We start from the raw sequence: 18670 nt of genomic DNA, 5'->3' as shown, positions 1-18670 counted from the left end.
GCGGGAAAACGCCGCGGATTCGCGGCGTTCCCGCATCGCAGCGGTGTGAACCCGGCCTAAAAGATAAAATGTGTTTCTTAATGCTAGATTCATAGATTGGAATTGTGTACCACACACCACAAAATTGTCATGTAACTGGTTTAGCCTCCAATATAATTGTCACATGCCTCAAGGCTCTCAGCATTTCTTCATCACAAGGCTCCTGCATGACAGTCCAAACAAGCTGCAAATTCCGTCACTATGTGATAAACAATATCATAAGGAAAACAAAAAACTTCCTTCACCTTCCATGAATTCTTCCATTTGAATCAAACGCTCCCCATCCCAGACAATGCAGCTCACATTGGGAGGGTTCCAGCAACAGAGGCACTGCTGTCATCCAGTAAGCAGGACTAGGTGTGGCCATGTGTTTACAGACAAATCAGCAGTGACAATGCCAATAGCCACGCCCCCCTGCAACATTTTCTTATCCAACTGTAGTGCAAGCAGGTACAGCCTATGTGGGGGTGACAACTCTGCTCTGAATCTAGGAGCAGTGCAGTATTGTTGCCACATCACCACAAGAAGCTGTATATTTCACTGGCAGGATCAACAGGTGTCTGTGGGACTTACAAAAGGAAGAATTGGAAAAAAAAAAAAAAACACTGTAAATACTTAGGTGTCATAAGACATTTTTTTTTTAATGGGAGGCCATAGTTCTACTTTAAGGCCTCATACACACAGAAAGTAAAAAACGGCACTTTAATGGCATTTGAATTTCTCTCTCTTTTTTTTTTTTTACCCTTCTCTGAACACACCTCTAGGTCAGCCTGTGTGTCCTTGCATACATAGGCGTTTAGAAGCAGAAAAAAAAAAATCCATAGCCAGCGGGTTCAGGAGAGGAGCGATTCCCCAAAAAAAAAAGACAGATGCGCCTTTAGCACTCGAGTGTTCATTTATTTCAATGGTCAGAATAAATATTTAAAGATAAATTGTTTCAGAACTTTTTCCACCTTGAGGCCCCTTTCACACATGCAGACAGTATGTCCGTATTTCATCCATCCGTTTTTGGATACATGCATCCCTATGGGATAGCGGGTGTCAGCGGATGAACATCCGATATTGTCCGTCTCCGCTATGGTCTGATTCTGCAGATGGTGGAAAATCCTATTTTTCTCTCTGTCTGCAGAGCGGATCGCGGACAGACAGTCCATGTTCATCCGATCCCCCATAGAGGAGAGCGGAGATCTGACAGGGCGGTCCCTGCACAGTGTGCCTTGACCGCCCTGTCATCCACCGGCTCAGCAGAGATAAACAGAGCGATCCCCACTGAGCAAGCGGATGCTCACAGAGGTGGATCATCACAAATCCATCCCGTGTGAAAGGGGCGTTAATGTGACCTATAAACTGTACACCTCAATTGAAAAACAAACTGAAAACTTTTGGGAGGGGGAAGTAAAAAATTAAAAAATAAAATAATGTGGTTTCATATGTGTGCACACGCTCTTATAACTGGAGATGTAGCTGTGTTCAGAATTAAAGCAATCACATTCAAACTCATGTTAAATAGGAGTAAGTACACAACTGCCAACATTTAAAGTGCCTCTGATTAACCCCAGAAAGTTCAGCTGTTCTAGTAGGTCTTTCCTGACATTTTCTTAGTGGCATCCTACAGCAAAAGCCATGGTCCGCAGAGAGCTTCCAAAGCATCAGAGGGATCTCATTGTTAAAAGCTATCAGTCAGGAGAAGGGTACAAATGAATTTCCAAGGCATTAGATATACCATGGAACACAGTGAAAACAGTCATAATTAAGAGGAGTAAATATGGCACAACAGTGACATTACAAAGAACTGAACGTCCCTCCAAAATTGATGAAAAGACAAGAAGAAAACTTCTCAGGGAGGCTGCCAAGAGGCCTACAGCAACATTAAAGAAGCTGCAGGAATACCTGGCAAGTACTAGCTGTGTGGTACATGTAACAACAATCTTCTCTATTCTTCATATGTCTGGCCTACGGGTAGAGTGGTAAGACGGAAGCCTTTTCTTACGAAGAAAAACATCCAAGCCTGGCTCAGTTTTGCATAAACACATCTAAAGTCTCTGAAAAGCATGTGGGAAAATGTGTTATGGTCTGATGAAACCGAGGTTGAACTTTTTGGCCAGAATTCCAAAAGATATGTTTGGCACAACAACACCACTGCACATCACCAAAAGAACACCATACCCACAGTGAAGCATGGTGGCGGCAGCATCATGCTTTTGGGCTGTTTTTCTTCAGCTGGAAAAGGGACCTTTATCAAGGCAGAGGGAATTAAGAACAGTTCCAAATACCAGTCAATATTGGCACAAAACCTTCAGGCTTATGCTAGAAAGCTGAACATGAAGAGGAACTTCATCTTTCAGCATGACAACGACCAAAAGCAGATATCCAAATCCAAAGGAATGGCTTCACCCGAAGAAGAATAAAGTTTTGGAATGGCCCAGCCAGAGCCCAGACTTGAATCCCATTGAAAATCTGTGGGGTGATCTGAAGAGGGCTGTACACAGGAGATGCCCTCGTAATCTGACAGATCTGGAGTGTTTTTGCAAAGAAGAGCGGGCAAATATTGCCAAGTCTAGATGTGCCATGCTGATAGACTCATACCCAAAAAGACTGAGTGCTGCAAGAAAATCAAAAGGTGTTTCAACAAAGTATTCGTTTAAAGGGTGTGCACACTTATGCAACCTTATTATTTTCAATTTTTATTTTTCTTCCCTCCACCAAAAAAGATTTAGGTTTGTTTTCAACTGAGTTGTACAGTTTATAGGTCACATTAAAAAGGTGAAAAAAGTTCTGGATTTATCTTTGCCTCATTTTTTTTACATGTGTAGACTTTTTATATCCAGGTTGAAAAAAAAAAAAATAAATAAAAATAAACACACACCATACAATCCCCATATACACAATCCTTCACTCACAGTTGATCCAGAGGAAGGCAAACCCCCCCAGCAAAGGATGATCCATCCAATTTGCTACAGCAGGGAAAAAAAAAATCCTTCCTGTTCCCCCGAGAAGCAATCAGATTTTCCCTGGATCAACTTTACCTATAAATGTTAGTACCCAATTATATTATGTACGTTAACCACTTCAGCCCCAGAAGGATTTACCCCCTTCCTGACCAGAGCACTTTTTGCGATACTGCACTGCGTCGATTTAACTGACAATTGCGCGGTCATGCGGCATTGCACCCAAACGAAGTGGACGTCCACTTTTTTCCCACAAATAGAGCTTTCTTTTGGTGGTATTTGTCACCTCTGCAGTTTTTATTTTTTTGTGATATAAACAAAAAAAGAGCAACAATTTTGAAAAAAATAAAATAAAAAAAAATCTATATATTTACTTTTTGCTATAATATCACCAAAAAAAAAAATAGATAAAAAAATAATAATTTCTTTGTCATTTTAGGCCGATATGTATTCTTTTATATATTTTTGGAAAAAAAAATTGCAATAAGTGTATATTGATTGGTTTGCACAAAAGTTATAGTGTCTACAAAATAGGGGATAGTTTTATGCCATTTTTATAATTTTTTTTTTATTATTAGAAATGGCGGCGATCTGCGATTTTTATCTTGACTGGGACATTATGGCGGACACATCGAACACTTTTAACACAATTTTGGGATCATTGTAATTTATGCAGCAATCAGTTCTATAAAAATGCACTGATTTTACTGTGTAAATGACACTGGCAGAGAAGGGGTTAAACACTAGGGGGCGATCAAGGAGTTAAGTGTGTCCTAGGGAGTGAACCTAACTGTGGGGGGCGGGGTTGTCTCACTAGAACAGTAGATCCCTGTCATGTTGCAAGGTAGAACAGGGAAATGCCTTGTTTACATAGGCATCTCCCCATTTTGCCTCTCTGTGAAACGACCACGGAGTATGCGGCGGGCAATGCCACGCTTTAAAGGGGACGTACCTGTACGCCCATTTGCCCAGCCGTGCCATTGTGCCAACATACGTTGTCATGCGCTGGTGGGCAAGTGGTTAAGGAAAGAAAGAATCCAGGCCTTTTTTAAAGCATTCTACTGAGCTGGCCAGAACCACTTCTGGAGAAGAGTCTATTCCACATTTTCACAGCTCTTACTGTGAAGAAACCTTTCTGTATTTAGAGATGAAATCTTTTTTCCTCCAGATGTAAAGAGTGTCTCCTTGTCCTCTGTGATGACCTTAAAAAGTGAATAACTCAACACCAAGTTCACTATATGGACCACTTATGTATTTGTACATGTTGATCATATCCCCCTTGATGTCCTTTTCTCAAGAGAATAAATTCAGTTCCTCTAATCTTTCCTCATAGCTGAGCTCCTCCGTGCCGCTTATCAGTTTGGTTGCCCTTCTCTGCACTTTCTCCAGTTCCCCAATATCCTTTCTGAGAACTGATGCCCAAAACTGAACTGCATATTCCAGACGAGGTGTTACTAATGATTTGTACAGGGGCAAAATTATATCTTCAGGCCGGTCACGTGACTCCCGACCGCTCTAATGCTATATATAATCCAGGGTTACTGAATGAGGAGCCGAGCTCTCCCTCCGACATCAGCCGAAAGTGACACAACCTCTGAGCTAGCCACTCAGCTCCTCTTGCTGTAGCCCTGGATCAGAGTATCAGAGCGGCTGGGAGTCACATGACTGCCTGAAGATAATTCACAAAAAAGGTATTTAGAGGCTTTGTTTCTAATAAACCATGACCGCACAGGATGAAAGCTTAAAGATGGGCTGGCAGCGATTTTTTTTTAACAATTTAGTATTTTAACGGCAGGGGGGCAGAGAGACACAGACTCCCAAGCTGACAGGCAGGGAGGGGAGGGGGGAGAGCACAGAGGAGACACAGCGGGATGACGGAGGCACAAACTGACCATGATGTCAGAGCTCAGCAGCCATGATAAACCGCGGTCAGTTTACATGGGGGAGGGCAGAAACTGGCAGGATCGGCCAGGTTTTCTACAGCTTCCAGGGGGGCAGGTTAGACAAAACAAGCACTGTGCTGCTTAACTTGATATAAAGGGAACAGAAATCTTCTTTCAACTGATTTTTCTTTTTAAAGTTGCTCAGCCGATAAAATATCTATTTTTGAATGCACTGGATCAAACCCACATGTATAATATATATATACATATATATACACATATACATATATATATATATATACACACACATACACACACACATACACATATACACACACGTTGCTGCTAAGCTAATGCATATATTGTATATCATATACATGCAAGGCCGCGGCTCTGGCTTGCATACAGAAAAGTTTTTAGTACAAGCTGTCCTCGTAATACAGATTACATGCATGCTGATAAGAGGAAAACCATCAGAATTTCTAGGAAAGCCCTACCCTACAAAAACTGAGCAAACCCAACCGATGATGCAGGAAGCGAGATAGCCATGGTGTGGTTTGATGCTCCAGGATAAGCGTAATAACCGGGTGTTTATATTGACATTATCTCCAGAAATATACAGCTATAGCAATGGAAAATATACTTTTTGGATGAACCTTATATATATATATATATATATCATATATATATATATATATATATATATATATATATATATATATATATATATATATATATATATATATATATATATACACACTTTTTTTTTTTTTAAGGACACAAAACCCAAACTGCCTTGTCATTGCCATCCTTTCTTCATTACTTCCCCAGCAAGTCACTGACTCCTGGCAGTTTTCTATTTAATAAGATAAGTGATATCCTGGTCACCAGGTCTGAATGGCAGCCACAGTCAACTTGCAACCAGGACTTCCTGTAGGCAGTGCTGGGTCTGGGCACCGGGGTCAGCGACATCCCTGTTGTTGGAAGTTGCCATTGTTTAGTACAATGTGCAAATAGTATAACAAGGCAAATACAAATCTATAACTGCCCATTTCAGTTCAAACTTAAAGCAGAAATTCACTCTCTCAATCAACATTGACTTTTATTCTTATGTGTTAAGCATTAGTAAATAGACAAGAAATATCATATTTAGTCTTATTTTTATTTGTTTGTATTTCTTCTGTTGCTTCCTGGTTTCCAGGCCTAGGCAAATTATGTCATCCAAAGAGACTTCAGGAGGCGAGGTGGGGTTTTTCCCAGCTAAGCACACACTCCTGCATGCATGTCTAAGTTAAGGGCAGATGGATTCCAGGGACTAAATGCTTATTAAATCATCAAGCCCTTACTCAAGATGGTCATGGCCAAAAATGCTAGAGCGTGTTTTTCAAAGCAATTTCTCAGCAAAATAAAGCATGACGACATGGATGGGCGAGTTTGCATTGAATATTAAAAATGTATTAAAGCATAAGTGCACCCTAAAACTAGGGCTGCAACTAACGATTATTTTCATAATCGATTAGTTGGCTGATTATTGTTTCGATTAATCGGTTAATAACCTTAAAAAAAAAAAAAAAGTATGGTGTATAATTTAGTTAATATGTAAAGTTTAAAAAAAAAAAAAAAAGGCAATTTATTCTTACATATCTCTGCAGTAGTAAATATAAATAACCAACTATGTGGTTAGGGAGCAAAATATCGAATCCACTCTGAGAATAACAGACAGAAGAGATATACTGTGTAATATATATATATATGAGGGGATATATACTGTATATACTATTAGAGGAGATATACTGTATATATTAGAGGAGAGAGATACTGTATATACCGGTACTATTAGAAGATATATACTATTATAGGCTATATACTGTATATACTATTAGAGGAGAGATATACTGTGTATACTATTAGAGGCTATATACTGTATATACTATTAGAGGGGATATACTGTATAAACCATTAGAGGAGATATACTGTATATACTATTAGAGGAGAGCTATACTATTAAAGGGTCAATCTAGTAAGTATCAGACTCATTAACTTTAACCCCATTTAGTTACTGGCCTATTAATCGATTATGAAAATAGTAATCGATTCATTTCATAATCGATTAGTTGTCGATGGATCATCTTTAAAAAAGGTATGTATATTGATTTCTTCTTTATAGGGCTAGGTAGGTTAGGCTTATATCGTGGATGTCTGTAGATGTAGCTATTTTGTGTTAGGGTGGACTTAGGATGATACAAGTTTTTGGTACTAGTAGTTGGGTCTGGAGAAGAATCTGAGAAATATGCATAGATCATAGAAATCAATAACCCGGGGTATCCCGGGGCATACATTTTCTAAAGAAGCTTTTTCTCAATACAGATAAGAGGACTGCTCAGAGCTGGATTAACTCTTCATGGCAAGACTGAACACAGATGACATGAAATCCTATACTGTACAAGGAGCAAAAAACATTTTCGGGTTTACATCCACTTTAAATAAAAAAAAATCATGATTTCTTTTTAAATCATCGATTTTTATCCACCCTGCCTATAAGGCCTCATGCACACGGACGTTTTTACAGCCGCTTTTTTGAGCTTTTTTTGCAGCTTAAAAACGGCTGTCCATGTTAGTCTATGGCTTCATGCCCACCTAGGCGTTTTTGAGCTGCAAATGGCATAGGCGTTTTTAAGCTGTAAAAAAAAACCCAGGACCAGTGCGTTCCGTGGCGTGGAGCTAGAGCTGTAAAAACGCGAATCGCGGGAAAACGCGCAAAAACGCGCAACATATTTTCTTCGTTTTCTGAGTGCTATAGCCAAGAGATGCGTTTCTTAAAAAACGCTACTCAACGCTAACGCTCAAAAACGCCAATGCAAAACGCGGTAAAAATCACGTTTTTAACAACGATTTTTCCAGGCATTGGAGCTAGCTTTGCAGCCAGTTTTTTAAAACCTCCGTGTGCATGAGCACTAAGGGAGTTACAGGTTCTTTGAAGGAAGAAGGGAGTACCAGTTTTGAATCACATGTTCAGGAGGTTCAACCTCACACATGGCTGTGGGGAGCCGGTGTCCTATCAGATAGTGTCCGCCCTGTGCTGCACTTCCACAGTATGTGGGACAAGGAGAAGCCGAACATCTCCAAAGATAAACGGCGTCTGCGCACTGTGTCCAGGTTCAAGCCCCACCATCCAAGTGGACATAGAGTTAGAATATAAAAGAGCAGAGCGAAGCAAGGCCGTGCCCGAAGGGTGGCGAGCAAAGCAAGCCCGCGAGGGGCCCTGTTACTATGAGCAACCCTATGTCCACTTGGATGGTGGTGCTTCAACATGGACTCAGTGCGTAGGTGCCGTTCTTCGGAGATGTTCGGCTTCTCCCTGTCCCCCGTACTGCGCAAGCACTGCGCCTGTGCAGTACGGCCTGGACGCTATCTGATAGGTGGACACTTTGTGTCAGAACATCGGCTATGGTTGCTCAGAAAGCCACTGCCAGCTCCCCTACCCAAGGTGGTGCCACCATTATCTGCAGTGGTTTAAAGAACTGGGTGTGGAAAGACAGGGCTGGACGCCAGGCACTGCCAAGCACCTGGTTAAATGTCAGCCGCTAGCAACAGTATATCTAGGGCTGCAACTAACGATTATTTTCATAATCGATTAGTTGGCTGATTATTGTTTAGATTAATCGGTTAATAACCTTAAAAATAAAAATAAAAAATTTTGCCGCGATTTGCATTTTTACTTTTTTTTTTTGCCCAACTTGTTGTTGGGCAGATTAAAAAACACAAATTGCTGCAAAAACACATTATTACATGCTTTTCTGCAGCTTCTCCATTGAAGTGTATTGAACCAAAAAAACAAAATGGCTTTGGTTTTGCTTTAAAAAAAAAAAAAAAAAAAAAAGTCCTTGTCTTTTCCAAATACGCAGCTGCTGAAAAAAAACATGGATGTGAACGTGTCCCATAGGAAACCATGTAAATAAAATGTAGTGCGTTTCTGCAAAAAATCACCAAAAAACCCAGGCCTGAGATGTTTAGTAACATAATGTGGTTAAAAAAAACTAAAATTAGTACAAAAATAGCAAATAATCCCTACTGTAAGGGGTTATTTTTTAATATGGGACAATGAAAGTAATGTTTACAGTAGTGATTTGCTCTTTTTGTACTATAAAGGGCGCATTTTTTTTTCTTTTTAACCCCATTATATTAGTGGCCGATTAATCGATTATGAAAATAGTAATCGATTAATTTCATAATTGATTAGTTGTTTCGGCCCTAAGTATATGTATTAAAAAGGAAAAAAATAAGTTCCTCTTTTTCCCCATAAGAGGTACAGCCAGTCTGAGAAGAGAATGCCGGTACAAAGCTTTAGCATCTCCACTCCAAAACAGACTAGGTCAGTGTTTTCCTCAAGGCGCCCCAACAGGTCATGTTTTCAGGATTTCCCTCATATTAAACAGCTGTGGTAATTACTAAGGCAGTGAAACTGATCAATTCCCCTATGCAAAATAATGGAAATCCCGAAAACATGACCTGTTGAGGTGCCTTGAGGACTGGAGTTCAGAAACAGTGGACTAGGTGAATGCGGTGACAAGTGGGAGATTCCTCCAGTATGTCGGTGTACAAAGATCACACCCACGTTCCACGTACACATCTACTCAGGTGTGTATAAGAATACACACACACACACACACACACACACACACGACAGCCTGAAGATAAAAGGGAGGTTCTAAGACAACGGGTTAATAAAAAATAAAAAATAAAGGAAGAATGACATTTCATGTGGGAGTGAGAGGACAAAAGACTAAACATGACACAGCACTGTATAAACACACACATATCTAATCTATAAGCTGGTTCCAGACTCTGGAACTCCTCAAAGGAGGGAGAGATGTCAAACTGGCGGACAGCAAAGTACAAAGTGGAGTGTATTAGTAGTACTAGTAGGAGTAAAAATTGTCCTGGTATCAATGTCCATCATTGGTGTCGGTGGGAGATATGGTGCCCCATCATTGGTGTCGGTGGGAGATATGGTGCCCCATCATTGGTGTCGGTGGGAGATATGGTGCCCCATCATTGGTGTCGGTGGGAGATATGGTGCCCCATCATTGGTGTCGGTGGGAGATATGGTGCCCCATCATTGGTGTCAGTGGGAGATATGGTGCCCCATCATTGGTGTCAGTGGGAGATATGGTGCCCCATCATTGGTGTCAGTGGGAGATATGGTGCCCCATCATTGGTGTCAGTGGGAGATATGGTGCCCCATCATTGGTTTCAGTGCTCTAGAACAAAGACCTAAGTTATTAAGACCCCTTTAATACTGAGGGCATTTTGCAGGCACTATAGTGTTAAAAATAGCGCCTGCAATCTGCCCTCAAACAGCTGCTCCATTGTCTCCAGTGTGAAAGCCCGAGGGCTTTCACACTGGAGCGGTGCGCTGGCAGGGCGTCCGGAAAAGTCCTGCCAGCAGCTTCTTTGGAGCGGTGCGTTTACCGCTCCTGCCCATTAAAATCAATGGGGCAGCGCGGCTATATCGCCGGCAAAACGCGGTGCATTACAGGTGGTTTTAACCCTTTCTCTGCCACTATTGGGAGTTAAAAGCGCCCTGCTAGTGGCCAAATCCGATGGTAAAATGCTGCTAAAAATAGTGGCATTTTACCACAGACGCTATGGGCGGCACAGTGTGAAAGGGGTCTAAAGGGGTTATATTTCACCTTAATGCACTCCATACATTAACATGAAAAACCTTCTGTAGTGCAGCAGCCCCACACAGAGCCCCCCCCCCCCCTTTTACTTACCTTAACCCAGTCTTTCCAGTGACAGGGACAAGCACAGCAGCTCCAGCTGCTGTCTCGTGTCCTCATTGGATAGACTGATAGCAGCGCAGCCAATGGCTCCCGCTGCTGTCAATCAAATCCAGTGACACGGGAGTCAGAGGATGAGGCCATGCCCTGCTGTCTGTGTCAATGGAAGCAGCAGCAGTAATTGGGAGTGTGCCCGCACGGATGCCCCCTTGGAATTCGGGTCTCTGAGGGAGCACTCTATATAGGGAGGAGCCAGGCGCGCTGCTGGGGGACCCCAGAAAAGGATCAGGGAAACTGTGCAAAACCCTTGCACAAAAGGAGGTAAATATACCATGTTCGTTATTCAAAAAAAAATCAAACCACCAACCTTTACAACTCCTTTAATGTGACACTTTAATACTAAGGCCCAAAATTCTAACTTTTTGGCCCAGGAACCCAAAAAAAATTACAGCCGACACCTAACATTTGAGGCTCTCTAGTAAAAAAAAATATCCTGCTGGATCCTGGATTAGGCTGACTAGCTCCTGAATTCCATACCAAGTTGTTACAGTGAGGGGAAAAAGTATTTGAACCCCTGATGATTTTGTACCTTTGCCCCGACAAAGAAATGATCAGTCTATAATTTTAATGGTAGGTTTATTTTAACAGTGAGATACAGAAAAAAAAAAAATAGAAAAAACGCATTTCAAAAAAAATTGATAAAATTAGTTGCATTTTAATGAGTGAAATAAGTATTTGATCCCCTATCAATCAGCAAGATTTCTGTCTCCCAGGTGTCTTCTATACAGGTAATGACCTGAGATTAGGAGCACTCTTAAAAGGAAGTGCTCCTAATCTCAGTTTGTTAAGTGTATAAAAAGACACCTGTCCGGTCCACAGAAGCAATCAAATCAGATTCCAATCTCTTCACCATGGCCAAGACCAAAGAGCTGTCCAAGGATGTCAGGGACAAGATTGTAGACCTACACAAGGCTAGGATAGGCTACAAAACCATTGCCAAGCAGCTTGGTGAGAGGGTGACAACAATTGGTGAGATTATTTGCAAATAGAAGAAATACAGAATAAGTGCCGGTTCACACAGGGGCGACTCAGATCCGACTTCAAGTCGCCCCAAGTCACCTCAGGTCGCACAACATGTAGAAATAAATGTAAGTGAATGAGAGCCGTCTTAATGCACGCTACTGAAGTCGCTCTGACTTCAGAAAAGGTTCCTGTACTACTTCAATCCGACTTGTAGGCGACTGGTACCCATTGATTTCAATGGAGGTCGCCTCCAAGTCGGATCTCTGTCTATACAGAGGCGACTCAGAGAATTATCAGCTCTCAAAAGGAGTTCCCCCTTGAGAGCTCATTCTCTGATTGGCCACGGCAAGTCGCCTGGCCTGGAGTAGTGTTGCACGTCACGTCACGTCACGTCCAAGTTGCCTCCAAAAGTGGTGTTGCCCCTGTGTGAACCGAGCCTAACTAAATGTCAATCTCCCTTGGTCTGGGTCTTCATGCAAGATCTCACCTGGTGGAGTTTTATTGATCATGAGAACAGTGAGGAATCAGCCCAGAACTACACAGGAGAATATGGTCAATGATCTCAACGCAGCTGGGACCATAATCACCAAGAAAACAATTGGTAACACACTACACCAAAGGACTGAAATCCTGAAAGGTCCCCCTGTTCAGAAAAGCACACATACTGGCCCGTCTGAAGTTTTCTAATGAACATCTGAATGATTCAGAGGAGAACTGGGTGAAAGTGTTGTGGTCAGATGAGACCAAAATGGAGCTCTTTGGAATCCACTCAACTCGCCGTGTTTGGAGGAGGAGGAATGCTGCCTATGACCCCAAGAACACCATCCCCACCGTCAAACATGGGAGGTGGAAACATTATGCTTTTGGGGTGGTTTTCTGCTAAGGGAGCAGGACAACTTCACCACATCAAAAGAGACGATGGATGGGGCCCATGCACCAACAAATCTTGGGCAAGAACCTCCTTCCCTCAGCCAGAGCATTGAAAATGGGTCGTGGATGGGTATCCCAGCATGATAATGACCCAAAACACACGGACAAGGAAACAACTGAGTGGCTCAAGAAGAAGCACATTAAGGTCCTGGAGTGGCCTAGCCAGTCCCCTGACCTTAATCCCATAGAAAATATGTGGAGGGAGCTGGAGGTTCGAGTTACCAAACATCAGCCTCGAAATCTAAATGACTTGGAGAGGATCTGCAAAGAAGAGTGGGACAAAATCCCTCCTGAGATGTGTGCAAACCTGGTGACCAACTACAACAAATGTCTGACCTCTATGATTGCCATCAAGGGTTTTGCCACCAAGTACTAAGTCATGTTCTGCGAAGGGGTCAAATAAATACTTATGTTACTCATTAAAATGCAAATCAATTTAAAAAAAATCTTTTGAAATGCATTTTTCTGGATATTTTTGTTATTCTGTCTCTCACTGTTAAAATAATCTTGCAATTAAAATTATAGACTGATCATTTGTCAGTGGGCAAACTTACAAAATCAGCAGGAGATCAAATACTTATATACGCACAAACATACATATACACACACACAGATTCGCTACCGGAAAGACAGATGCTCTTCAGACCTAATAACGCTTACCATAAGTTATCCATACAGAAACAGGTCTAGAAACACGGGACTTCTCCTCTGGCACAGACAGACCAAACCACATAGATTTAGGTATTTGGTGCACGTATCCAGGGCCAGATTTAAACCCTGGGGGGCCTTGGGCACTTCTGTTCACACACCCCCCACCCCCAACACAAAGTTGGTTTACATTTTTAATGACAGCAACACATTTTCAAAATGCATGACATCATTCAGAGGTCACACGTGAACACACACATAGTGCTTACACTCTTAAGCAGGGTGACCCATGTGTGGTTTGCTTGGGCTGGAAAAAAATTTTTTTTTTTTTTAAATGATACACTCTATCAGTCCAGAGCAAAACATTTGAGAGAGGATGGCAGGTAAAATATTACTTCCCAAGATACATTTAATAAAATATTACTGTATTATATATTTTATATTATTGTATACAGGGGGTCCCCTCTGTCAGGAGGACCAGGACAGTTGCGCCCTTATCACTTCAGCATTGTGCGTATAATGTCCACTTCAACCCCAGACATTTAATGTCAGAGCAGATACATTGAAGTATACCTAAAAAACATTTCTACATTTTAGGGCTCATTCACACCATGTTCACTGATCTGCACAGATCAATGGAGGCTCAATGCAAGGACATAGAAAAACACAAATGTTTTTTATGCACCCTCTTCACACCATAAACATGCCGTGGTGTGTGCAGCATAAAAATGCAGTATTTATGCCTTTTTTTACGCAAAGCAATTCACCTCACTACAAAGCCGAGTATTGCATCGCAGTTGAATGAAGTATCATTTTGTTACATCATGTAAAAAATAAAAAGGGAAAAAAATAACAGTGCAACACATTGCACCTACCCTATACACCTTACACCAGTGTTAATGTGCTTTAGAGTGCAGGCTGATGTGAAGAAGGCCTAAGTTTTAGACAGAATGTGGTGTGGATAAAACTCCTATAAGGTTTATCTGTCATCTGTGTCCCACTGGAGAGGTGACCCCCCTCACTTCCTGTCCTGTAGACACAACAGGAAGTCATGGTAAACCTCACCAACATGAGGGAAATTCCCTCCAGCTGACAACATGAAACTACCAAAATGTCAAACAACTAACTAAATACATATTGGGGAAGGCGCGTAGAAGTCTCTTTCAACACCAAACTCACTTTTTACTTAAAAAAAGAAAAAAAAAAAAAAGAAAAAAAGAAAAGAAAAAAGAAAAGAAAAAAGAAAAGAAAAAAGAAAAGAAAAAAGAAAAGAAAAGAAAAGTGAAGCTAGTTTTTGATTTCTGATACAGCTCAGCATAAATTGGAACAGAGTATATATTATAGATAGTAGAAAATATGTAATAATGACAAAGTAACGATAATGGGGTAAGCATTCAGCATTTGACATTACAGCAGGTCCTGTTAATATAATCTCCTCCTGACCTAACATAAAATAAACATTTGTTTCCACCGGGAGCAACTGTAATTAATTACAAAGGTAACTGGAGATTTCAAAGGAAACTGATTAGACTGCGGAGAGAACAGCTCAGGCTGCACTATTATAATAGGACAATTGCATGTTTTCAGTTTTTCTACAGACTGCAACAATTCCCTGCAATCTATATGAACAATGATTGCTGGTATGAGTAGCTCTCCTATACACAAAGAGGCTCCTTCCCCAGACACGGGACCCACTATTCACAATGAGGTGACTGGAGCCCTCTGTGACACAGGAACAGCGACTATACACAAAGCAGAGAGTCCAATCACCAGCAACAAGAGGCCTACACTTCAGGTGGAGGCCACCAAAGTGCAGAATCGTCCACTTCGGTATTACTTCTCTTTTATGGTGCCCATTCATTTCAGTGAGTATTATGAACCCAATAGCCGCCAGAGGAGTGCATGGGTTGATAAACTGCTCCATAGAGGCACAACATTCCTCATACTACCGAGACGCTCTGCTGTACTTACTCTTGTATTTATATCCAACTGTCAAGGAATGGTTTTATCGCAGACAGCTAGAGGCGCCTATACATTTTAATGTGATAGGACCACAGTTAATAAACTTTGTGTCGCCAAATACCATTTCGATAGGTAGGTTTCTGATACTAGATGTAGGCATGATGGCCACCACTTTGAAGGTAGGTTTATGACATTAGATGCAGGCACAATGGACACCGCTTAAAAACTAGGCTCCAACATTAGCTGTAGGCACAATGGACACAACTTGGAAAGTAGGCTTCCAATATTAGCTGTAGACACAATGGAGGTTTTCCAAAGTAGCCAAAATTGAAATATCAAGGCCTCCGTTACAACTCTACAGTGCATTACTGCGCACACATTAATATACGGTTCTTTTTTCTAAAAAAAAAAAAAGTAATTTTGGCAAAAAAAAAAAACTTGCATTTAGTACAATCTGTGTCTTATTGGGGAGATGTCCCTTCACTTCCTGTCCCATAGCCCCAAAAGAAAATCGCTCCAGAGTCAAGGAAATGTCAGGTTGTCACCAGAACTAGTGTGCACATTGGATGATTTCCCCTCCATTCCAGGTTGAGTTTATAAACTCCTTGGGGCCAGGGATTGATCTGCACATACAGCTCCGTGCTATATAAAGCCCTGTAATGAATAAAATACGTTATCACTGTCCTTCGCCTAAGGAACCTCTCACAAGCTAGTGGACATGGTACACTTCCCCTTTAAAAACACTTTTCCTGAGGTTCCCTAATGAAACAGTGGGAAATACACTCATGGAAATTAGTACAAAAGGAAAACAGTGATGTTGTCACCACAATCAGGAGATTCTTGATTTTATAACCAGCACTAAAACCTGACTAATCGCCTTCCTTCTCACTGCAAGCCATAAACGACTACATGGGGTTTTTGCAATATTGTTTGCATACTATGGCTGAAAACACACAGAAGAGTGCTATAGTACATGGTTTGCCAAAATATGATTTATAAAAATGAACAGCACCACCACTTGTTGCTATGGGCAAGAGCACCACAACTTCTTGCAATGAGTAAAAGCGTCATCACAAATGCTTTCAGTTTATAACAGCCGTGACAAGACTAACATTTCACTGTATAGTAATTAGGGGGAAAAGTGAATATATCTGACACATCAGAGGTCATATCGGTGACTTAGAAATCAGAATAAAGGTTGATAAACGTTCTCATCTGTGGTTATATACAAATCATAAGCAAATAGAAGTCTAAACACAAAGCAGCCTCATCTGAATTATCACCGATACACCATACCTGCCCATCCGGGGACACCGCGCTCTTGTTGGATAACATATTAACCTGGACATTTCAGAGACTTTGTCATCGCAGGAATTGTTAGGACAACAGGTAGACCTCTTCACACCCACCAACAACCATTTGTCCACTTCTGACAACTACAGCGGGTTATACAGACTGGAAACCACCAGGTGTTTCTGTAAGGGCCACAACCATAACAAACGGACAGACAACTCTCCCCATCATTGGCCCCTAACACCACCGACCACTAGAATAAGACACCAAAGCCTGCTGGGCTTGTTCAGACCAATTCACCTCCCAATCTGTCAGTTATCAGATCATCCCGCTATACAGACAATTACTTTTATTACAAACTTACAACCAGAAGACATGCTAATAGAGAAAACAATTGCCATGACAGCGGGGTCCCGACCCCCCGCAGCTCCTGACTATTTGGTCTCACATACGTTTTGCTTTATCTCTCCAAATTCTTCACCTTATGACCCGTCCCTGGACAAAGACCTCAGTGCCAGATCTGCCAGACGCCGCATCTCTGTGTGCCAAAGTAGATGATCACCAGAGTCAAATTTGTGCCAGACCATGTCCTATGTCAACCTCGTCTGTGCCCTCTGCCACAGCTATGGGCACCACAAGGGGAATTTACTAACACCAGAGCAGACAGAAAAGGGAGTAGCTGTGCGTGACAACACGCTTCTAGCTTTCATTTTCAAAGCTCAACTAAACAAGCTGAAGATAGAAGTTCATTCGTTACGATCCATATCTGCCCCCTGACACAATCACTGGAACATCTGAATCCCAGGTCCAAGTTATGGGCACCACATCTAATCCAGTGCCACTCCCACATCCAGGCCCCCTGACATAGCTACAAGCACCATGTCTGAACCTCGTGCCACAGCTACCCCCACATTCCGGACCCCTGCCACAGCTACTTCTCTGCCCCCGCTACAGCCACGTCACGTCAATGCCCGCTGCCACCGCTACAGCCACGTCAATGCCCGCTGCCACCGCTACAGCCACGTCAATGCCCGCTGCCACCGCTACAGCCACGTCAATGCCCGCTGCTACCGCTACAGCCACGTCACTGCCCCCTGCCACCGCTACAGCCACGTCACTGCCCCCTGCCACCGCTACAGCCACGTCACTGCCCCCTGCCACCGCTACAGACACGTCACTGCCCCCTGCCACCGCTACAGCCACGTCACTGCCCCCTACCAACGCTACAGACACATCACTGCCCCCTGCTATCGCTACAGCCACTTCATTGCCACTTCTCTGCCCCCTGCCACAATACAGCCACGTCACTGCCCCCTGCCAACGCTAAAGCCACATCTCTCCCCCCTGCCACAGCCACGTCTCTACCACAGCTACACCTTAGCCCCCTGCTACAGCAACAACTCCGCCCCTGCCATGTCTTATGCCACAGCTACACATCAGCCCCCTGCCACAGCCACGTCTCTGCCACAGCTACACATCAGCCCCCTGCCACAGCCACGTCTTTGCCCCCTGCCACCGCTACAGCAACATCTCTGCCCCCTGCCACAGAAACGTCTCTGCCCTCTGCCAAAGAAACGTCTCTGCCCCCTGCCACCACTACAGCCACGTCACTGCCCACTGCCACCACTACAGCAACGTCTCTGCCCCCTGCCACAGCCACGTCACTGCCCGCTGCCACCACAGCAATGTCTCTGCCCCCTGCCACAGAAACGTCTCTGCCCCCTGCCACAGAAACGTCTCTGCCACCGCTACAGCAACCTCTCTGCCCCCTGCCACAGCTATGGGCACCTCACTGCAGCCCAGCGTTCGGCACTGCCCCCTCCCCCAGACACCGGCTATGAGAAGTCCTATGCCCGGCCACCTAATGCCAACACATCCGGGCACAGAGCTCCAACCATATGCCAAACCCATATCCACCTTCTGCCCAGCAGATGTCCCCAGTCCCGGGCACCTCACAACATTGCTCCCCTCCGTCCTCCCACCATTACCGTCCCCAGCCTCTTACCTGCAATCCGCGGGCACAGGACCGGCCAGCCCGCTGCTAATTATCCACCTCGTACACTGGACCCCGGGGCCGCCGTCTGAGCCATCCGAGAAGCGGAAGTGAGGGAACCAGGCTGCGGGAGGAGGAGGAGGGGAGGCAGGGAGGGACGCGCGCTCC

The 18670-nt window shown here is 43.1% G+C and overlaps 1 protein-coding gene across 4 annotated transcripts in view; it reads right to left on the bottom strand.

Moving 5' to 3' along the window:
* Positions 1-18670, bottom strand: part of RNF19A (ring finger protein 19A, RBR E3 ubiquitin protein ligase) — a 135946-nt gene extending 117276 nt beyond the window's left edge. For 2 of the 4 annotated variants that reach the window (XM_077493110.1, XM_077493108.1), the window contains exon 1: positions 18515-18670. The gene's annotated coding sequence lies outside the window, so the exon portion shown is untranslated. The remainder of the gene's footprint in view (positions 1-18514) is intronic. The other 2 variants (XM_077493111.1, XM_077493109.1) reach the window with 2 other exon arrangements.

The sequence above is a fragment of the Lithobates pipiens genome, unplaced genomic scaffold, assembly GCF_037356315.1.
Source record: "Lithobates pipiens isolate NorthernLeopardFrog02 unplaced genomic scaffold, aLitPip1_a1.2 Scaffold_19, whole genome shotgun sequence".
Lineage (NCBI taxonomy): Eukaryota > Metazoa > Chordata > Amphibia > Anura > Ranidae > Lithobates > Lithobates pipiens.
Note: the sequence above shows the minus strand (reverse complement) of the source record. Positions and strands in the feature narration are given on the sequence as shown.